Here is a 24,113-nt window from a genome sequence, read left to right on the forward strand (position 1 = left end):
GACGCCGTGTCGCAGAAGCGCAAAGGTGTCTCAGAGGCTTCGTTCTCAGTGGCACGTACAGAGGTCGCGCCAGTCGCCGTCGCCCGAGTTTGCCCGATAACATCGGCCGATGCCTGGCCACACTGCGTCCCATCTCCTTCGTCACTTATTGGCTTACCGTATCATCCAGTTTTATTCCGACTCCATCCGGGTTTTCACGCTCTGTTTCGACCCCTGAGCTGGCCGCTGTGGCGGAGCGGGTCTAGGCGCTTCAGTCCGGAACCGCGCTGCTGCTGCGGTCGCAGGTTCGAATCCTGTCTCGGGCATGGATGTGTGTGATGTCCTTAGGTTAGTTAGGTTTAAGTAGTTGTAAGTCTAGGGGACTGATGACCTCAGATGTTAAGTCCGATAGTGCTTACAAGGGGACGCCGCCAATTGTGAAATTCAGATTCGATTCATACTGCGCATAATAATAGCTCATGGCCAGAGGTGTAATGTGGCAAAGCAACAAGATGCACTTCTCAGCCGTTGTCGAGAAAATCGAGTTAAAAGAAACCGTTGCGGTGAAATACTCTCTACGATTAATAATTCTCCACAGCGTCTTGGCGCACCGGTAAGCGCTCAGGTTCGTAATCCGAAGGTCGGCGGATCGAATCTCGCACCATGCAACCTTTTTTTTTTTAGTATTTCTTTTTTGTAATTCAAATGTGTGCACACACACACACACACACACACACACACACACACACACACACACACACACACACACACATATATATATATATATATAATTCCCGGCAATCAGTTGCAACAATTATGCATATAATAAGTTGAAAGTCGTTTGTCGTGGAAAAACTGGCGACTTCGAACATCATTATGTTTTCCGCAAACAAAGTTGTATTTCACAAATGTTATTAATTGTCTTCATAATGTTAACCACGTATAGTTAACGGAAGACGTAGAAACGATATTCCGAAACGAATACGTGTAGCGTAAGTCAAACGTTCGATTTAGAATAGAATTTTCTGTGGCAGGTATGAAATATAAGCTCCGTTCCTCGCTCGTTACACTTGAAGGACAGATGTTGAATGGGCCGAAACGAGCCGCCGCATAACAGCGTAGTTGCCTGCTAACTTCGAAAGAAGGTAGATGCGGTCCCTAGCGCAACTTATAACATCGTCGAAAATCAGTGCGGACGTGAGAGCTTTGGTACACCCTGTTAAGCAAACGCAAAAATGGAGGCGGTACAATTGGAGAGCGATCCACCTTCACCAACATGCATAAGCAATTCATTAATAGTTTATATATATATATATATATATATATATATATATATATATATATATATATATATTTGAATTACAAAAAACTAATAATAAAAAAAAATTGCATGGCGCGAGATTTGATCCGGCGACCTTCGGATTACGAACCCGAGCGCTTACCGCTATGCCCCGACGCTGTGGAAAATTATTAATCATAGAGAGTATTTCACTGCAGCGGTTTCTTTTAACTGTCGATTTTCTCGACAACGGCTGAGAAGTGCATCTTGGTGCTTTGCCACATTACACCTCTGGCCATGAGCTTTTATTATGCGGAGTACGAATCGATTCTGAATTTCACAATTGGCCGCCTCCCCTTGTTAGAGCCATTTGAACCTTCAACCTCTGATTGCAAATTTATAAAACTAAAACTGAAGTCCGTCCGAATAGGCTTTGAAGGCTCGAGGGGACCGATCGACCGTCATGTCATCCTCAGACCATAGGCGTCACGGGATGCGGATATGTAGGGTCGCTCTTCTAGCCGTTGTCAGTTTACTGGAACGGAGCCGCTACTTCTCAGTCGAGTAGCTCCTCAGTTTGCCTCACAAGGGCTGAGTGCAGCCTGCTTGCCAACAGCGCTCGGCAGACCGGATGGTCACCCATCCGAGTGCTAGCCCAGCCCGACAGCGCTTAACTTCGGTGATCTGACGGGAACCGGTGTTACCACTCAGACAAGGCCGTTGGCATAAATTTATAAAACAGCAATTTAAAACACCGTGTTTCGACTTCCATGTCAAGTTGTTGTTCTGTGGTCTCAAGTGTCATTTCGCAGACTGAAACAAACTTGCAAGAAATGCAAGCAGTTTGGCACCACTTCAGGCGATCGTCAACTGTCGTGCATCTACACAGATACTCCGCAAGCCATCTTACGGTGCGTGGCGGAGGGTGCTTGGTACCACTACAAACCGTTACCTGTTCCTCATGCAAACAGACCGAGGAAAAAACGACTATCTATATGCCTCCGTATGAGCCCTAACTTCTCTTACCTTATCTGCGTCCTTACCCGCAGTGTATGTTGGCAGCAGTAGACCCGCACGGCAGTCAGCTTCAAATGCCGGTTCTCTAAATTTTCTCAATAGTGTTCCTCGAAAAGAACGTCGATTTCCCTCCAGGTATTCCCATTTGACTTGCCGAAGCATCTCCGTAACACTCGTGCGTTGTTCGAAACTACCGGTAAGAAATCTAGCATCCCGTGTTTGAATTGCTCCGATATCTACCTTCAATCCGACATGTTACGGATCCCAAACACTCGAACAGTACTCAAGAATAGGTCGCACCAGCGTCCTATATGCGGTCTCCTTTACAGGTGAACCACTCTTTCCTAAAATTCTCGCAAGCCGAAGTCGACGATTCGCCTTCCCCACCACATTTGTCATATGTTCGTTCCACTTCAACCGGTTTGCAAAGTTACTCACAGATATTAAAAAAAGTTCAGTGTGTCCAGCAGGTCACTTAGTAACGCTGTATCCGAACGTTATAGGTTTTTTCTTCCTACACATCCGCATTAACTTACATTTCTCCACATTTCGAGGTATCTGCCATTCATCACACCAACTAGAAATATTCTCTAACTCGTCTTGTACCTTCCTGCAGTCACTCAACTTCGTCACCTCATCGTACACCACAGCATCATCAGCCAACAATCGCAGATCCCTGCCCACACTGTCCCCCATATTTTTTATGTACACAGGGTGTTACAAAAAGGTACGGCCAAACTTTCAGGAGACATTCCTCACACACAAAGAAAGAAAATATGTTATGTGGACATGTGTCCGGAAACGCTTACTTTCCATGTTAGAGCTCATTTTATTACTTCTCTTCAAATCACATTAATCATGAAATGGAAACACTCAGCAACAGAACGTACCAGCGTGACTTCAAACACTTTGTTACAGGAAATGTTCAAAATGTCCTCCGTTAGCGGAGATACATGCACACACCCTCCGTCGCACGGAATCCCTGATGCGCCGATGCAGTCCTGGAGAATGGCGTATTGTATCACAGCCGTCCACAATACGAGCACGAAGAGTCTCTACATTTGGTACCGGGGTTGCGTAGACAAGAGCTTTCAGATGCTCCCATAAATGAAAGTCAAGAGGGTTGAGGTCAGGAGAGCGTGGAGTCCACGGAATTTGCCCGCCTCTAGCAATCCATCGGTCACCGAATCTGTTGTTGAGAAGCGTACGAACACTTCAACTGAAATGTGCAGGAGCTCCATCGTGCATGAACCACATGTTGTGTCGTACTTGTAAAGGCACATGTTCTAGCAGCACAGGTAGAGTATCCCGTATGAAATCATGATAACGTGCTCCATTGAGCGTAGGTGGAAGAACGTGGGGCCCAATCGAGACATCACCAACAATGCCTGCCCAAACGTTCACACAAAATCTGTGTCGATGACGTGATTGCACAATTGCGTGCGGATTGTCGTCAGTCGACACATGTCGATTGTGAAAATTTACAATTTGATCACGTCGGAATGAAGCCCCATCTGTAAAGAGAACATTTGCACTGAAATGAGGATTGACACATTGTCGGATGAACCATTTGCAGAAGTGTACCCGTGGAGGCCAATCAGCTGCTGATAGTGCCTGCACACGCTGTACACGGTACGGAAACAACTGGTTCTCCCGTAGCACTCTCCATACAGTGACGTGGTCAACGTTACCTTGTACAGCAGCAACTTCTCTGACGCTGACATTAGGGTTATCGTCAACTGCACGAAGAATTGCCTCGTCCATTGCAGGTGTCCTCGTCGTTCTAGGTCTTGCCCAGTCGCGAGTCATAGGCTGGAATGTTCCGAGCTCCCTAAGACGCCGATGGATTGCTTCGAACGTCTTCCTGTCGGGACACCTCCGTTCTGGAAATCTGTCTCGATACAAACGTACCTCGCCACGGCCATTGCCCCGTGCTAATCCGTACATCAAATGGGCATCTGCCAACTCCGCATTTGTAAACATTGCACTGACTGCAAAACCACGTTCGTGATGAACACTAACCTATTGATGCTACGTACTGATGTGCTCGATGCTAGTACTGTAGAGCAATGAGTCGCATGTCAACACAAGCACCGAAGTCAACATTACCTTCCTTCAATTGGGCCAACTGGCGGTGAATCGAGGAAGTACAGTACATACTGACGAAACTAAAATGAGCTCTAACATGGAAATTAAGCGTTTCCTGACACATGTCCACATAAGATATTTTCTTTATTTGTGTGTGAGGAACGTTTCCTGAAAGTTTGGCCATACCTTTTTGTAACACCCTGCATAGAGTACAACAGGGCACCTACGATTCTGCCCTGGGAGACTCCTGACGGTATCTCCGTCTGTCATGGACACTCGCCGTCGAGGAAAGCGTACTGGTGTAAGTAGGCTGTTTAGGTTTTTATGTTGGTAATGCCACGTAGCGCTCTGTATGAAAATCACTGACTGCTGTGTGCAGTATGTGGCTGGTTGGCATTTTTAGAATATTCTCCATTGTAGCGTTGCGCAGTTGGAGGTGAGCCGCCAGCAGTGGTGGATGTGGGGAGAGAGATGGCGGAGTTTTGAGAGCGGACGATCTGGACGTGTGTCCATCAGAAAGTGTAAATTTGTAAAACTGGATGTCAGAACTGCTATGTATATTATGATTTTTCAACACTATTAAGGTAAATACATTGTTTGTTCTCTATCAAAATCTTTCATTTGCTATGCCTATCAGTAGTTAGTGCCTTCAGTAGTTTGAATCTTTTATTTAACTGGCAGTAGTGGCGCTCGGTGTATTGCAGTAGTTCGAGTAACGAAGATTTATGTGAGGTAAGTGATTCGTGAAAGGTATAGCTTATTGTTAGTCAGGGCCATTCTTTTGTAGGGATTATTGAAAGTCAGATTGCGTTGCGCTAAAAATATTGTGTCACTTTACTGATGATCAGAATAAGTAAAGAGAGAAATGTGTGAGTACGTTCAGTTTTGCACAGCTGTTTGAAAATCAAATAACGTAAGAGGCTTATCAGCACAGTCATTCATAATTTTTCGAAGGGGACGTTTCACTGGGTTCTCCTATTTACGAAGCCTCCGAGCCATTTACATACCTGCGTTAACAGCCTGCAATGGGGCACCGAGTCAAATGCTTTCCGCAAATCTATAAATATGGAATCTGCCTGTTGTCCATAGTATAAGGGCAAGCTCAGTTCCGCACGAGCAGTGCTGATTCGTGGACATAACCGAATTTATTATATTCCAACCAGGGGTGCCCGCAGGTTTTTGTCCACACTACAGTTGCGCAACACGATTCTTTTTCCCGATTCGATTCCTACGATTCAATCCCACATAGCGAATCGATTCCTACGATTCGTTCACGATTCATTCTAGTCTGCGATGGCACGATTCTTAGGAATGCAAAAAGTTCTACATCTTACTCACAGATGGCAGGACATGTCTGAAATTGTCAATGGGGTTAGAATCGAACTGTATCATGATAAGATATGCCAGAAATAGTTTATTTATGAGTAAACATGCATATAACGTTACAAGTGTGATTCTCGATTTATACGTGTAATACCTTAATTGATGAAAGGTCACGTTTGATTTGATTGCATCTATTGTTCTATTTCAGTACGCCAGTAAAGAGGAGTAGATTTGTGCGAAAGGTGGTGCAGAATTGCTTCCTTTGTTCACACGCATCCTCCACTTGCCTACGAAGCATAGCGTACTAAGAATCGATGAATCGTTGGAACACACACACATATATATATATATATATATATATATATATATATATATATATATATATATATATATTCCCAGATTTTATGGTTCTGAACCGTATTCCGACAATATGCCAATAAATTGTTTTGTTACCACTACTAATTGTTCAAGCGCTTAAAAATACTGCTGATGCAGTGAACGCACTTAGATTTAAATTAACAGTCCAGAAAAAAAAAAAAAACGGTTCACTACACTCAACTGTGTAAACCTGGTCAAATTCACTTACATTACTGTGAAAGCTTCTTTTATGTACTTAACAATAGTGTTCTGCAGCTGTGTAGTGTACTAACTAAGAACGATTCTTTCACGTGATACAGCTCTATTTTGGAAAAGGCCTACACATTCTAATACGCTTACTGAATTACTATTGTTCTCCGAAGAGCATTTGTCGTTTCATGGTAAGCCAGATGTTTTCCTCTTATAGAGCTATGAACATAAAAAACTAACTTTATAGCTATAGTAAAACCTGTTTTTGCATTAGCAGACTGTACATTTTGCCGCCATTTTCGGGGGTCAGGGATTTTCTCTGCCTCGTGATGACTGGGTGTTGTGCGATGTCCTTAGGTTAGTTAGGTTTAAGTAGTTCTAAGTTCTAGGGGACTGATGACCATAGATGTTAAGTCCCATAGTGCTCAGAGCCGCCATTTTCGTTTGGTCCTCTCCTAAGCTTTTTCTCTCTGAACTACTTGTTTTCCTGCTATTAAAAATCGACATTCGGAAGTAAATGAAGGCTATCTATCTTTAATTTTGTATTTTTCGTCATATAGATACTGTATCGTAGATTATATTTCACGGAAGATATCATTTTTTTACGTTTGTGTTTAACGTCCCTTTATGACACAACTGATTCTTTTAATATGTAAAGAACGAACAATGGGCGTGCCTTCAGGAAAAACGCTTAAATGTTGCTCAAGAATGCAGTTGTAAAAGTTAACAATAAACTGCTGGTTCATCTGATTATTCCCATTGTTGCCTCACTTGCTGTTGTTAATTTCTACCACGTGTGGGTGTAGAAATAAAAATAAAGATACCTCGTAGGCAACAGCTATAAGACGGATATACAACAATTTTGCACATCTTCAACGAACGAGATTTCTTAAAGAAAGACACAATTTTTAAATTTATCATCATTTTTTTAAATTTTAGTTTGATTCTCCTTTAAAGTTTTTCATTGCTCTAGTTCATCCTGTAATTCAGTTTACATATGTTTTATATCATTTTTACGTCATTGCCGGCCGAAGTGGCCGTGCGGTTAAAGGCGCTGCAGTCTGGAACCGCAAGACCGCTACGTCGCAGGTTCGAATCCTGCCTCGGGCATGGATGTTTGTGATGTCCTTAGGTTAGTTAGGTTTAACTAGTTCTAAGTTCTAGGGGACTAATGACTTCAGCAGTTGAGTCCCATAGTGCTCAGAGCCATTTGAACCATTTTTTTTACGTCATTTTATCGATATTTTCCGGCTATTTTAGTGGTAATTTTACAGGTATTTTAAATCATACATAACTGAGCCCTAAAGTTACAGGTATTTTTTATATTCGTAAACTGAATGAATTCCCACTAGCGGCAACTGCCCACTCTGCCCCCCCCCCCCCCCCCGCCCGCGCCCCCCCTGCGGGCGACCGCCCTGATTCCATCTGAGAACATGATCAAGGATACTGCGGCAGACAGAAGTCAGGGTTATTGGTCTGTGATTTTTGTGGGTCCGTCCATTCGCCCTTCTTATAAACAAGTCCCACCCACACCTTTTTGCGGTCGCTTGGGAGTTTGCACTGGGCAAGAGATCCATGTTGTTGTTGTGGTCTTCAGTCCTGAGACTGGTTTGATGCAGCTCTCCATGCTACTCTATCCTGTGCAAGCTTTTTCATCTCCCAGTACCTACTGCAACCTACATCCTTCTGAATCTGCTTAGTGTATTCATCTCTTGGTCTCCCTCTACGATTTTTACCCTCCACGCTGCCCTCCAATACTAAATTGGTGATCCCTTGATGCCTCAGAACATGTCCTACCAACCGATCCCTTCTTCTGGTCAAGCTGTGCCACAAACTTCTCTTCTCCCCAATCCTATTCAATACTTCCTCATTAGTTATGTGATCTACCCATCTAATCTTCAGCATTCTTCTGTAGCACCACATTTCGAAAGCTTATATTCTCTTCTTGTCCAAACTATTTATCGTCCATGTTTCACTTCCATACATGGCTACACTCCATACGAATACTTTCAGAAATGACTTCCTGACACTTAAATCTATACTGGATGTTAACAAATTTCTCTTCTTCAGAAACGCTTTCCTTGCCATTGCCAGCCTACATTTTATATCCTCTCTACTTCGACCATCATCAGTTATTTTGCTCCCCAAATAGCAAAACTCCTTTACTACTTTAAGTGCCTCATTTCCTAATCTAATTCCCTCAGCATCACCCGACTTACTTTGACTACATTCCATTATCCTTGTTTTGCTTTTGTTGATGTTCATCTTATATCCTCCTTTCAAGACACTGTCCATTCCGTTCAACTGCTCTTCCAAGTCCTTTGCTGTCTCTGACAGAATTACAATGTCATCGGCGAACCTCAAAGTTTTTATTTCTTCTCCATGAATTTTAATACCTACTCCGAATTTTTCTTTTGTTTCCTTTACTGCTTGCTCAATATACAGATTGAACAACATCGGGGAGAGGCTACAACCCTGTCTTACTCCCTTCCCAACCACTGCTTCCCTTTCATGTCCCTCGACTCTTATAAGTGCCATATGGTTTCTGTACAAATTGTAAATAGCCTTTCGCTCCCTGTATTTTACCCCTGCCACCTTTAGTATTTAAAAGAGAGTATTCCAGTCAACATTGTCAATAGCTTTCTGTAAGTCTACAAATGCTAGAAATGTAGGTTTGCCTTTCCTTAATCTTTCTTCTAAGATAAGTCGTAAGGTCAGTATTGCCTCACATGTTCCAGTGTTTCTACGGAATCCAAACTGATCTTCCCCGAGGTTGGCTTCTACTAGTTTTTCCATTCGTCTGTAAAGAATTCGTGTTAGTATTTTGCAGCTGTGACTTATTAAGCTGATAGTTCGGAAATTTCCATAGGAAATGTAATCTAAGGACGGGGCCAATGCCGTAGAGAACTCTTTGTGGAACCGAATGTGGATTCCATCCGGACCTGGCGACTTATCTGTTTTCGTCCGCATCTCTTGGTCTCGCGGTCTCGTTCTCGCTTTCCGAGCACGGAGTCCCGGGTTCGATTCCCGGCGGGGTCAGGGATTTTTCACCTGCCGCGAGATGCCTGGGTGTGTGTGTTGTCCTCATCATTTCATCATCATTCCTGAAAGTGGCGAGTTTGGACTGAACAAAGGCTGGGAATTTGTATGGATGCTGATAACAGCGGAGTTGGCCATCCCTCAAACCAAACATCATCATCATTTATCTGTTTTCAACTATTCCAGGTGCACGGCGAGTTGATCCACAACTTCGCACCTCTAGACTACATCTACATCTACATTTATACTCCGCAAGCCACCCAACGGTGTGTGGCGGAGGGCACTTTACGTGCCACTGTCATTACCTCCCTTTCCTGTTCCAGTCGCGTACGATTCGCGGGAAGAACGACTGCCGGAAAGCCTCCGTGCGCGCTCGAATCTCTCTAATTTTACATTCGTGATCTCCTCGGGAGATATAAGTAGGGGGAAGCAATATATTCGATACCTAATCCAGAAACGCACCCTCTCGAAACCTGGCGAGCAAGCTACACCGCGATGCAGAGCGCCTCTCTTGCAGAGTCTGCCACTCGAGTTTGCTGAACACCTCCGTAACGCTATCACGGTTACCAAATAACCCTGTCACGAAACGCGCCGCTCTTCTTTGGACCTTCTCTATCTCCTCTGTCAACCCGACCTGGTACGGATCCCACACTGATGAGCAATACTCGAGTATTGGTCGAACGAGTGTTTTGTAAGCCACCTCCTTTGTTGATGGACTACATTTTCTAAGGACTCTCCCAATGAATCTGAACCTGGTACCCGCCTTACCAACAATTAATTTTATATGATCATTCCACTTCAAATCGTTCCACACGCATACTCCCAGATATTTTACAGAAGTAACTGCTACCAGTGTTTGCTCCGCTATCATATAATCATACAATAAAGGATCCTTCTTTCTATGTATTCGCAATGCATTACATTTGTCTATGCAGATCTTCCTGCATTTCGCTACAATTTTATAATGCTGCAACTTCTCTGTATACTACAGCATTATCCGCGAAAAGCCGCATGGAACATCCGACACTATCTACTAGGTCATTTACATATGTTGTGAAAAGCAATGGTCCCATAACACTCCCCTGTGGCATGCCAGAGGTTAGACGTCTCTCCATTGAGAACAACATGGTGTGTTCTGTTTGCTAAAAACTCTTCAATCCAGCCACACAGCTGGTCTGATATTCCGTCGGCTGTTACTTTGTTTACGAAGCGACAGTGCGGAACTGTATCGAACGCCTTCCGGAAGTCAAGTAAAATAGCATCTACTTGGGAGCCTGTATCTAATATTTTCTGGGTCTCACGAACAAATAAAGCGAGTTGGGTCTCACACGATCGCTATTTCCGGAATCCATGTTGATTCCTACAGGGTAGATTCTGGGTTTCCAGAAACGACATGATACGCGAGCAAAGAACATGTTCTAAAATTCTACAACAGATCGATGTCAGAGATATAGGTCTATAGTTTTGCGCATCTGCTCGACGACCCTTCTTGAAGACTGGGACTACCTACTTACCGTTGGCTCATGGGTACCTATGGTTTCTTCGTAGCGTCTCCAGTTACCCGTACAATCAAATATCGCGCAGTGGAGGTGAAAAAGAAATGCTGCAGTGGAAATGTATTCTGTCCTGAACGATATTGTGTCAAGTCAGCAAGAGAGAGCTGGGAATAACTTCATTACCCGAAAAGTAATAGATGTCGTCTCTAAACGTGGCCGTGACCAGATTTTTAAATTGGTCGGAAAAGATATGAACGCTTATCATTCTGTTTGTAGTGATTACGTTAGCAAACGGATGAGGTAGTACGATGAATTAACTGTGTTAGATTGGTTAACTCTTAGCAATGAAAACTTGATTGCTGTAGTTTCAGAAATGAAAATGTTCCTGTTGATGAGAGTGAATTATTTGATGAAGGAAATAGCCTAAAAATGTTTCCAAGTGAATAGCTCAAGCTATAAAACAGACCGAAATCTTTAAAGAAAACTGTGTATCATAGAGGGTGTGATTTTATGAACAATCGTTCCGGAGATGAATATTCAGAAGTTTTGAGAACTGTGCAATACGTTTTTGCAATTCATGTCCACAACGCAGCTGTGAAAAGGATACTTTCCTTATTAAATGCACATGGGTTGGTGAAGGAAACAGACTTTCTGTACAAGGTGCAGAGAACTTGTCGATCGTCAGTTATAATTACAGAGATCTCGCTTATTCTCAATACTATGAGAACATCAAATCCAAGAAAGAATTTCTTAGGAAGGTAAGAGGAAGCGAGAAATGCGCTTTAGTAAATAAAAGTCAGCCACTGTGGTTCTCCAAATGATTGTTTGTAATGCCCCCTGCTTTTTTTTCTTTTGGAAATACGGTAACACTAGTTTTTGGCGGAGCCAACGCAGTCAGGTTAAGTTGGACCCTATTCTATGTACGAAGCAGGTTCGATTTTAAGCTTCTAGGGCGGGATGCCTCTGTGCTTGGCGAAGAATACTGCAATGCGCCTTTTGCAACACAGGCGGAAACGTGTGTGAGTGAGCCGTATCTGTCTGGAAAAGAACGTCGCGAATACTTTACAATGTTTCTTCGGTTACTGGAATTGCAACTTTTAGGCACATATCACATTCAACGGAGAAACGTCCTATTACATGCTCTAGATGATTCGTGGTGACCTTGACAAGCAAGTTCAACAACACTGTTTTCCTGAATTTATTTGAAGCTATGCACACGTACGTCAGGCAATCTTTTTACTTCTGTCTTTGAGCACACGTCTGAAAGACAAACATACGTTATAGAATAAGATACTCTTTAACATCTAAAGCATTGAAAATCGCCGACACATTCAAATTCGCGAACCGCTTCACGTAACAAAATCACCATCCTGCTGGCGGAAGAAGACCAGTAATCAGTAATAATAATACGTAGACAGCTAATTCCCACCTACCACAACCCACAAAAAGATCCACTACAGTAATTTTAAGCTTAAGATAAGGCACCCTTAACACCTGAACAAACTATTTTTTTTTAGATTAGATTTGGCAATTTTTTATACACTGCTGTGATGGTTGCTGGAGAAAAATGTCAGCCACTCGATTTTCAGCAACTCAGCTTTAACTGACGTGTTCCGAGTAAAATCATGTTTAGAATACGTGCAGAAAGGTTACGAAAGTCATAAAGAACACAGTTTTTTAAAGTTTTTACCAAATAATAAAAATTTACAAATGTTTAGAAAATATAACATGCCCTTAAGAACGATGATTAATAAACAATAACGTAAACCTTTTTCTAACGAACATTCACAAATCTCTGAGAATCCTTATACGTATTTTAGTTATCAGAAATTATTTTTGTAATTAATGTAATCGTCAAAGAATAACTAATGTTAAAAATATGTGTCTTACAGTTACATTATAATAATATCTGTGGTCATGTCAATTTTTCGTTGTTAAAAGAGCGCCATTACAGATTTCGCTCGGCTCTTTTGTTTCTCTTCGATGTTAATGGTCGAACTGTATCTGTTTGATAATCAGATGGGTATGTGTAAATCTGTTATATATTTCAATATATGATTATAGAGCATTTGCTAGAATTATTTATGTATTGTAAATACCCTGCCATGTCAAATTCACGAAGATTTTTCAGCACTTAGCATTTTTAACTCTTCGGGAATCTTCGCTGACGAATTGCAGCCGCCGCCATTACGCGGCAAAGATGAATTTCAACTGGCCGTGCAAAAGGCGCACGACTTAAGTTGTTTCATTTTCAGAACAGCAGAGAAGCTGAGCAGTGCAATTTCCTACTGAATTTTGACTTGAAGCCCGACATGAGGCTTCGCCTGGACTAACGAAGACACAATATTTTTGTGAACAGTTAAGAGTTTTGTTATATAAAGTCAACGAAAGAGTTAGATAATGTAACAGTTAGGTATTTCTCTCGCAGTCAATATCACGTGAGGTGCTACATAAGTTCTACGCAGGGCAATATGTAGTTTGATGCTTGTCTCCACTTTACGTAAATATCATTATACGTAATATAAGTGTACGTAGCCTGCTAATAATAAAATTCATTGTTGACTGCGTTACTGTGATCAAACAACAAAGACAGAAGTTTTCTCATTACGACTTTTAAAAACAATCTGCAGCAACTATTAACAGTTTTCAATTCTCACTTCGCAGAAAAACTAATATTTAAACGGAGAGACAGCACAAAGAACATAAACTGATATGAACATACCACAGGAGGTAGAGAGCCTTCACACACAAAGTATGGCATCATAACAAGCAACCAACATCGGTGAATAACTGAATAAGGAAATATGACGTTATGTACAAGGTAATAAACGCGGCCACCGGCTGGTGGGAGTAGCAGCAGCTATGATTTACACCTAAAATTACCTATAAACATTTTGCCTAAATGCCGTTTCCAGTAAACTCGCACTTTCAGTTCATAGATTCCGAACTAAAGGCCTATCCCCATTATGATACATTAGGTACACAGGATGCCACACACTCCTTTCTTCGACTAGCTTTAGCTTCTCACAGTCCATATTTCCTGTCCTGTTGGCCGATACGACCAAAGAAAAAACAATTGATTATGTTGTCGTCCGACGTCTGTATCTACTGGGTTATGAAAATGTCAGTATAAATTTGAAAACTGAATAAATCACGGAATAATGTAGACACAGAGATACAAATTGACACACATGCTTGGAATGACATTGGGTTTTATTAGAACCAAAAACATACAAAAGTTCAAAAAACGTCCGACAGATGGCGCTTCATCTGATCAGAATAGCAATAATTAGCATAACAAAGTAAGACAAAGCAAAGACGATGTTCTTTACAGGAAATGCTCAATATGTCCACCATCATTCCTCAACAATAACTGTAGTCGAGGAATAATGTTGTGAGCAGCACTGTAAAGCATGTCTGGAGTTATGGTGAGGCACTGGCGTCGGATGTTGTCTTTCAGCATCCCTAGAGATGTCGGTCGATCACGATACACTTGAGACTTCAGGTAACCCCAAAGCCAATAATCGCACGGACTGAGGTCTGGGGACCTGGGAGGCCAAGCGTGACGAAAGTGGCGGCTGAGCACACGATCATCACCAAACGACGCGCGCAAGAGATCTTCCACGCGTCTAGAAATATGGGGCGGTTATAATAGAACCCCATGTCATTCCAAGCATGTGTGTCAATTTGTACCTCTCTATCTACATTGTTTCGTGGTTTATTAAGTTTTCAAATTTGTACTGACTTTTTGATCACCCTGTATATCTACATGGATACACTTACAATGACACTTAAGTGCCTGGCCGATGGTTCACTGGTCTAGTTTCAAAATAATTCTCTATTTTTCCAATCTCGGACAGCGCGCGGAAAAAACGAACAGCTATATCGTTCCTTTCGAGCGCTGATTTCCCTTGTTTTATTATGATCATCGTTTCTCACTATATAGGGCGGCGTCAACAACATTTTTCCGCATTCGCAGGAGAAAGATGGTGGTTCAAACTTCGTGAGAACATTCCGCCGCACGACAAATACCTTTGTTTGAAGATGACCACCCCAAATCCTGTATTATGTCTTTCAAACTCTCCGCCCTATTTCTCGATAGTACAAAACGCGCTGCTCTTTGAACTTTCTCGCCACACTTTGTTAATCCTATCTGGTAAAGATCCCACACCGTGTAGCAGTACTGCAAAAAAGGACGGGCAAGCGTAGTGCGGGCAGTCTCTTAGTAGACCTGCTACATTTTCTGTTTCGGCAATAAAACTCAAGTCTTTGGTTCGCCTTCCCCCCACAACATTTTCTGTGTGTTCTTTGCAATTAAAGTTGTTCGTAATTGTAATTCCTAGATATTTGGTTGAATTTACGGCGTTTAAATTACATTGATTTTTCGTGTAAGCGAAGTTTAACGGATTCCTTTTAGCACTCATGTGGATGACGTCATTATTAAGGAGAAACTGCCAATTTTCTCACCATTCGGATACATTTTCTAAATCGTTCTGCAATTTGTTTTGATCTTCTCACGACTTTATTAGTCGATAAACGACAGCGTCATATGCGAATAAGCTAAGACGGCTGCTCAGATTGTCTCCCAAATCGTTGATTTCTGGCGTTCCCACAAGGTAGTGTTAAAGGCCCTTTGCTGTTCCTTAGGTATATAAACGATTTGGGAGACAATCTGAGCAGCCGTCTTCGGTTGTTTGCAGATGACGCTGTCGTTTATCGACTAGTAAAGTCATCAGAAGATCAAAAGAAACTGCACAACGATTTATATTATGGTGCTATCTGAAGATGGCAGAAACCGGTCATTTTAATAAAGTACCATCGCGTTCTAGCCTGTTTTTTCACTGTTGTGACAAAATAAAACACCTACAGTCGTCTTTATGATTTTATTTTATTTCGTTGCAACCAGTTTCGGCGCTTTAATACGCCATCTTCCGGCTGTAGTTGATGCCGAAAGGGTTGCTACGATCCCTATACAGGATGTTACAAAAAGGTACGGCCAAACTTTCAGGAAACATCCCTCACACACAAATAAGGAAAAGATGTTATGTGGACATGTGTCCGGAAATGCTTAATTTCCATGTTAGAGCTCATTTTAGTTTCGTTCTTCCACCTACGCTCAATGGAGGACGTTATCATGATTTCATACGGGATACTCTACCTGTGCTGCTAGAACATGTGCCTTTACAAGTACGACACAACATGTGGTTCATGCACGATGGAGCTCCTGCACATTTCAGTCCAAGTGTTCGTACGCTTCTCAACAACAGATTCGGTGACCGATGGATTAGTAGAGGCGGACCAATTCCGTGGCCTCCACGCTCTGCTGACCTCAACCCTCTCGACTTTAATTTGAAAGCTCTCGTCTACGCAACCCCGGTACCAAATGTAGAGACTCTTCGTGCTCGTATTGTGGACGGCTGTGATACAATACGCCATTCTCCAGGGCTGCATCAGCGCATCAGGGATTCCGTGCGACGGAGGGTGGATGCACGTATCCTCGCTAACGGAGGACATTTTGAACATTTCCTGTAACAAAGTGTTTGAAGTCACTCTGGTACGTTCTGTTGCTACGTGTTTCCATTCCGTGATTAATGTGATTTGAAGAGAAGTAATAAAATTAGCTCTAACATGGAAAGTCAGCGTTTCCGGACACACGTCCACATAACATATTTTCTTTCTTTGTGTGTGAGGAATGTTTCCTGAGAGTTTGGCCGTACCTTTTGGTAACACCCTGTATATATCGCATCAGTTGCCAGCATAACTGGACGCGCGGATAATGCGTCAGCAGTCTGACCATCAATAGCCACTGATTTTATTAGATTACAAGATCGCTGCTTCCTGAGAATGTTACCAAAAATTAAGAACGACATGCATTCAGGACCGAGGCACTACGGTTGGTTGCTTGATTTGGGGGAGGGGGCAAACAGACATCGGATTAAGGGCGGAAGTGGACCGTGCCCTTTCAAAGGAACCAGCCTCCCATTTGCCTGAAGCGATTTAGGGAAATCGCGGGAAACCTAAATGAGGATGGCCGGACGCGGGTTTGAACCGTCGTCCTCCCGGATTCGAGTCCATTGTGGTAACCGCTGCGCCACCTCGCTCTGTGAGCCACTACGGATTTTATTTTTGCAGTGAGACTGCTGACAGAAAAATACTGGGAATATGGAAGAAATCTTGTGATTGTATTTGTGGGCGTTGAGAAAGCTTATGACAGAGTTCCTTGAAGCAAGATGTGGGAATGTTTGCAAGACCTAAAGGTGCCAAAGTACCTGATCGATAAATTGAAGATGGTCTACCAAAAGGGTTGCAGCTGTGTGCAGACACGCAACGGACGATCAGAATGGTTTGAAAGAAGGAGAGGCGTCGAACAAGGAAGTGCCCTACAACGACTCCTGTTTGTAACAGTAATGGACAAGATCATAAAATCTATCGAGAAAATAGACGGCGAACCAAATGCCCTGGATTTTGCTGATGATTTGATAGTATGGGGAGATGTTTCCAGAATGAGGTTTTCACTCTGCAGCGCAGTGTGCGCTGACATGAAACTTCCTGCCAGTTTAAAACTGTGTGCCGGACCGAGACACGAACTGGGGACCTTTGCGTTTCGCGGGCAAGTACTCTTGAAATGACAGATTCTAGTTCGACTGCTTCTAGATATTTATTTGAGGTTGTTCCGTGCCTGTTCATGGTGATTTCTGCTGTTCGACTCTCGGTCCGGCACACAGTTTTAATCTGCCAGGAAATTTCTTAGTATGGGGAGAGACAGAAGCTGGGGCACAGAAGAAACTTAATGAATGGAACAACGCATTCGGAAATTTCGGACTGAAAAAAGGGAAAACAAAGACAGCAGAAATCACCATCAACAGGCACGGAACAACCTCAAATAAACATCTAGAAGGAGTCAAACTAGAATCTGTTTCTCATTTCAAGCACCTAGCAAGACGACACCATTAAGCAGGATTCACAGAAAGCATCCAATTCACAGTCATATTAGGAATCTTCTCTAGGATGATAAAATCCCACGAAAACCAAACGCGACCATATACCACACGTATTTCGTGCCAGACCTAACATTTATTTATTTTATTTATTTACACGTCAAGTTCCGTAGGACCAAATTGAGGAGCAAATCTCTAAGGTCATGGAACGTGTCAGTACATGAAATTACAACATAAGAGCAACAACAGATAAAATATGAACCTGAAAGAAGTCAGTCCATAAGTGTAAGTAAACGCTATTAGCAATACAATGAGAATCAGCTTAATTTTTCAAGGAACTCCTCGACAGAACAGAAGGAGTGACCCATGAGAAAACTGTTCAGTTTCGATTCGAAAGCGCGTGGATTACTGCTAAGATTTTTGAATTCCAGTGGCAGCTTATTGAAAATGGATGCAGCAGAATACTGCACACCTTGCTGCACAGGAGTTAACGAAGTCAGATCCAAATGCAGGTTTGATTCCTGCCGAGTATGTGCTTTAGAAGCATGTACCCTACTAAACAAAGACCTCAGAAGAATTTAGGCAAGAAAAATGAGCTATATAATTTTACGTAACATTGGCGTAGAACAGCGATCTTATTGTGATAAAATTATTTAAAAGCGGTCTTGATCGCGGCCAATGTTACCTTGCGACCGGTTGCGGCCTTTTAATTACAGGCCATCATCATATGTTTGCACCTTGTAGGTGACGGCGCCAGCCAGATGGTGCAAGTTCTGATGATGGCCTGTAATTAAAAGGCCGGAACCGGTCACAAGGTAACATTGGCCTGCTTTTAAATAATTTTAAAGATGAGATTCCTTAGAACTGTGAACCAAACAAGTAGAAAAGATAAAATCAGGAATGAGGTAAATAGAAAAGCAGCTGGTATTGAGATTCCCGTTACCTGTGTCACAAAGAAACGAAAACTTCAGTGGTATGGGCATATAATGAGAATGAACAGCCAAAGACCGGCCAAATAGTATATCAAGGCGAACCTCGTAGGAAGAAGAGCGCGGAGAAGACCAAGAAAACGCTGGATAGAGACTGTAAGATCAGATGTGGAGGAGAAGGGATACACCGAGCGAGGTGGCGCAGTGGTTAGACACTGGACTCGCATTCGGGAGGACGACGGTTCAATCCCGCGTCCGGCCATCCTGATTTAAGTTTTCCGTGTTTTCCCTAAATCGCAAATGCTGGGATGGTTCCTTTGAAAGGGCACGGCCAACTTCCTTCCCCATCCTGTCCTAATCCGATGAGACCGATGAGCTCGCTGTTTGGTCTCTTCCCCCAAAACAATCCAATCCAATCCAATCCAATGGGTTGAGAAGGGATGTGGAGGAGAAGGGATACACCGAGCGAGGTGGCGCAGTGGTTAGCACACTGGACTCGCATTCGGGCGGACGACGGTTCAATTCCGCGTCCGGCCATCCTGATTTAGGGTTTTCCGTGATTTCCCTAAATCGCAAATGCTGGGATGGTTCCTTTGAAAGAGCACGGCCAACTTCCTTCCCCATCCTGTCCTAATCCGATGAGACCGATGAGCTCGCTGTTTGGTCTCTTCCCCCAAAACAATCCAATCCAATCCAATCCAATGGGTTGAGAAGGGATGTGGAGGAGAAGGGATACACCGAGCGAGGTGGCGCAGTGGTTAGCACACTGGACTCGCATTCGGGAGGACGACGGTTCAATCCCGCGTCCGGCCATCCTGATTTAGGGTTTTCCGTGATTTCCCTAAATCGCAAATGCTGGGATGGTTCCTTTGAAAGGGCACGGCCAACTTCCTTCCCCATCCTGTCCTAATCCGATGATCTCGCTGTTTGGTCTGCTCCCCCAAACAATCCAATCCAATCCAATGGGTTGAGAAGGGATACAAATGGGAAGCTGTCCTGAAACAGAAGGTGTAAGGAGAGAGTAGTAGATGGCGACCGCTTGTACACCACACCGGGGAAACTGGACCTGGAAAACGATGTGAACCCTGTGATATGGCTTCTTGTGTGTTGTTATTTCTTCCCCCTCAGCCTGGAAGCCCTTCCAGAGCGAGACTAACCGGACAGTGTGGGCCCCAGGACGGAGCCGTGTGGGACCCCCCCACGGCGCACTGCAGGGCGTCCAGCGTTGCGTCATCGGCGCCGGAGCGGAACCGGCCAGACGTGACTTCTCGCGTGACGCGAGACACGGCCGCACCTCGAGATAGGTCACGCGCGCGCCGCCGCGCAGCCTAACGAGCCGACAGCACCCTCCGCCGCGCACCGCGCACTGCATGCCCTGCGCCTACCACACACGCCAACAAGTGGAAGCCACACCGCCGATATCAAGAACAGTTTCCTCGGCAACAGTCTCCTGCCTGGTTTGATCCGGCCCGCCACGTAATTCCTCTGCTTTGCCAACCTCTTCATCTCACAGTTGCACTAGCAATCTACATCCTCTACTATTTCTACTTCTACACCTACATCTACATCCATACTTCGCAATCCACCTGACGGTGTGTGGCGGAGGGTACCTTGAGTACCTCTATCGGTTCTCCCTTCTATTCCAGTCTCGTATTGTTCGTGGAAAGAAGCATTGTCGGTATGCCTCTGCATGGGCTCTAATCTCTCTAGTTTTATCCCCGTGGTCTCTTCGCGAGATATACGTAGGAGGGAGCTATATACTGCTCGACTCCTCGGTGAAGGTATGTTCTCGAAACTTCAACAATAGCCCGTACCGAGCTACTGAGCGTCTCTCCTGCAGTCTTCCACTGGAGTTTATCAGTCATCTCCGTAACGCTTTCGCGATTACTAAATGATCCTGTAACGAAGCGCGCTGCTCTCCGTGGGATCTTCTCTATCTCTTCTATCAATTCTATCTGGTACAGATCCCACACCGGTGAGCAGTATTCGAGCAGTGGGCGAACAAGTGTACTGTAACCTACTTCCTTTGTTTTCGGACTGCATTTCCTTAGGATTCTTCCAATGAATCTCAGTCTGGCATCTGCTTTACCGACGATTAATTTTATATGGTCATTCCATTTCAAATCACTCCTAATGCCTACTCCCAGATAATTTACGGAATTAGCTGCTTCCAGTTGCTGACCTGCTATATTCTAGCTAAATGATAAGGGATCTATCTTTCTATGTATTCGCAGCACATTACACTTGTCTACATTGAGATTCAATTGCCATTTCATGCACCATGCGTCAATTCGTTGCAGATCCTCCTGCATTTCAGTACAATTTTCCATTGTTACAACCCCTCGATATACTACAGCATCATCAGCAAAAAGCCTCAGTGAACTTCCGATGTCATCCACAAGGTCATTTATGTATATTGTGAATAGCAACGGTCCTATGACACTCCCCTGCGGCACACCTGAAATCACTCTTACTTCGGAAGACTTCTCTCCATTGAGAATGACACGCTGCGTTCTGTTATCTAGGAACTGTTCAATCCAATCACACAATTGGTCTGGTAGTCCATAAGCTCTTACTTTGTTCATTAAACGACTGTGGGGAACTGTATCGAACGCCTTGCGGAAGTCAAGAAACACGGCATCTACCTGTGAACCCGTGTCTATGGCCCTCTGAGTCTCGTGGACGAATAGCGCGAGCTGGGTTTCACACGATCGTCTTTTTCGAAATCCGTGCTGATTCCTACAGAGCAGGTTTCTAGACTCCAGAAAAGTCCTTATACTCGAACATAATACGTGTCCCAAAATTCTGCAACTGATCGACATTAGAGATATAGGTCTATAGTTCTGCACATCTGTTCGACGTCCCTTCTCGGAAACAGGGATGACCTGTGCCCTTTTCCAATCCTTTGGAACGCTACGCTCTTCTAGAGACCTACGGTACACTGCTGCAAGAAGGGGGGCAAGTTCCTTCGCGTAGTCTGTGTAAAATCGAACTGGTATCCCATCAGGTCCAGCGGCCTTTCCTCTTTTGAGCGACTTTAATTGTTTCTCTATCCGTCGTCTATTTCGATATCTACCATTTTCTCATCTGTGCGACAATCTAGAGAAGGAACTACAGTGCAGTCTTCCTCTGTGAAACACCTTTGGAGAAAGACATCTGCTATTTCGGCCTTTAGTCTGTTATCCTCTGTTTCAGTACCATTTTGGTCACAGAGTGTCCGGACATTTTGTTTTGATCCACCTACCGCCTTGACATAAGACCAAAATTTCTTAGGATTTTCTGCCAAGTCAGTAAATAGTATTTTACTTTCGAATTCATTGAACGCCTCTCGCATAGCCCTCCTCACACTACATTTCGCTTCGCGTGATTTTTGTTTGTCTGCCTGGCTTTGGCTATGTTTACGTTTGATGTGAAGTTCCCTTTTGCTTTCGCAGCAGTTTTCTAACTCGGTTGTTGTACCACGGTGGCTCTTTTCCATCTCTTACGATCTTGCTTGGCACATATTGCTATTTGCTTGACGTATTCCAATCTCTGTCTTCCTCTACAGTTTTTGCCCTCTACAGCCCCTTCTAGTACCATGGAGGTCATTCGCTGATGTCTTAACAGATGTCTTATCATCCTGTCCCTTCTCCTTATCAGTTTTCTACACATTTCTTTCCTCTCCAATTCTGCCCGGAACCCCCTCATTCCGTACCTTATAAATCCACCTAATTTTCAACATTCGCCTGTAGCACCACATCTCAAATGCTTCTATTCTCTTCTATTTCAGTTTTCCCACAGTCCATGTTTCACTACCATACAATGCTGTCCCCAAAGGTACATTCTCAAAATTTTTTCCCTCGCTTTGAAGTCTACATTTGATACTAGTAGACTTCTCTTTGCCAGGACAGCCGCCTTTGCCTGTTCTAATCTGCTTTTTGTGCTCTCGTGCTTCGTGCGTCATTTTGCTTCCAAAGTAGCAGATTTGCTTAACTTCGTCTATTTCGTGGTCCCCAATTTTTATGACAGGTTTATCGCTGATCTCATTTCTGCCATTTGCCATTACTTGCGCCTTCCTTCTACATCTACATCTAGATGGTTACTCTGCAATTCACACTCAAGTGCCTGGCAAAGGGTTCATCGAACCATTTTCGCCGGCCGGAGTGGTCGAGCGGTTCTAGGCGCTACAGTTTGGAACCGCGCGATCGCTACGGTCGCAGGTTCGAATCCTGCCTCGGGCATGGATGTGTGTGATGTCCTTAGGTTAGTTAGGTTTAAGTAGTTCTAAGTTCTAGGGGACTGATGACCTCAGATGTTAAGTCCCATAGTGCTCAGAGCCATTTGAACCATTTTTTGAACCATTTTCATACAACTTCTCTACCATTCCACTGTCTAATGGCGCATGGGAAAAACGCACACCTAAATCTTTCCGTTCGAGCTCTGATTTCTCTTACTTTATTTCTCCCTACGTATTCGCATTCGAAACAGAAAGTTGGTGATTGAAATTTAGTAAATAGATCTCGCCGCAAAGAAAAACCGCCTTTGTTTCAGTGACTGCCACCCCAACTCGCGTATCATATCAGTGACACTCTCACCCCAATTGCTCGATAACTTAAAACGAGCTGCCCTCCTTTGCACTTTTTCGATGTCCTCCGTCAATCCTACCTGGTAAGGATTCCACACCGCGAAGCAATATTTCAGCAGAGGTCGGACAAGTGTAATGTAGGCTGTCTTTTTATTGGGTTTGTCGCATCTTCTAAGTGTTCTGCCAACAAAGCACAGTCTTTATTCGCCTTCCACACAATATTACCTATGCCATCTTTCCAATTAAAGTTGCTCGTAATTGTAAGTCGGTTGGTAGGACATATTCTGAGCCATCGAGGAAAAAGCAATTTAGTATTGGACGGCAGCGAGGAGGGTAAAAATCGTAGAGACCTAAAGATGAATACACTAAGCAGATTCGGAAGGATTTAGGCTGCAGTAGGTACTGGGAGATGATGAAGCTTGCACAAGATAGAGTAGCATGGAGAGCTGCATCAAACCAGTCTCAGGACTGAAGACCACTACAACGTGCTGACATGAGGAAAGTTTCCAACCGATTTCTCATACTCAAACAGCAGTTGACCGGCGTTGCCTGGTGAAACGTTGTTGTGATGCCTCGTGTAAGGAGGAGAAATGCGTACCATCACGTTTCCGACTTCGATAAAGGTCGGATTGTAGCCTATCGCGATTGCGGTTTATCGTATCGCGACATTGCTGCTCGCGTCGGTCGAGATCCGATGACTGTTAGCAGAATACGGAATCGGTGGGTTCAGGAGGGTAATACGGAACGCCGTGCTGGATCCCGAAGGCCTCGTATCACTAGCAGTCGAGATGACAGGCATCTTATCCGCACGGCTGTAACGGATCGTGCAGCCACGTCTCGATCCCTGAGTCAACAGATGGGGACGTTTGCAAGACGACAACCATCTGCACGAAC

At 43.8% G+C, this 24,113-nt stretch overlaps 1 protein-coding gene and 1 pseudogene across 1 annotated transcript in view; both read right to left on the reverse strand.

Annotated features, from left to right (window-relative positions):
- The window catches only part of LOC126426617 (forkhead box protein D3-A-like), a 587,591-nt gene that overhangs the window by 340,513 nt on the left and 222,965 nt on the right, over nt 1-24,113 (reverse strand). The gene's annotated exons all lie outside the window — the stretch shown is intronic.
- Nucleotides 1,866-1,983, reverse strand: LOC126427505 (5S ribosomal RNA; annotated as a pseudogene).

The sequence above is a fragment of the Schistocerca serialis genome, chromosome 11 (assembly GCF_023864345.2).
Source record: "Schistocerca serialis cubense isolate TAMUIC-IGC-003099 chromosome 11, iqSchSeri2.2, whole genome shotgun sequence".
Classification (NCBI taxonomy): Eukaryota; Metazoa; Arthropoda; class Insecta; order Orthoptera; family Acrididae; genus Schistocerca; species Schistocerca serialis.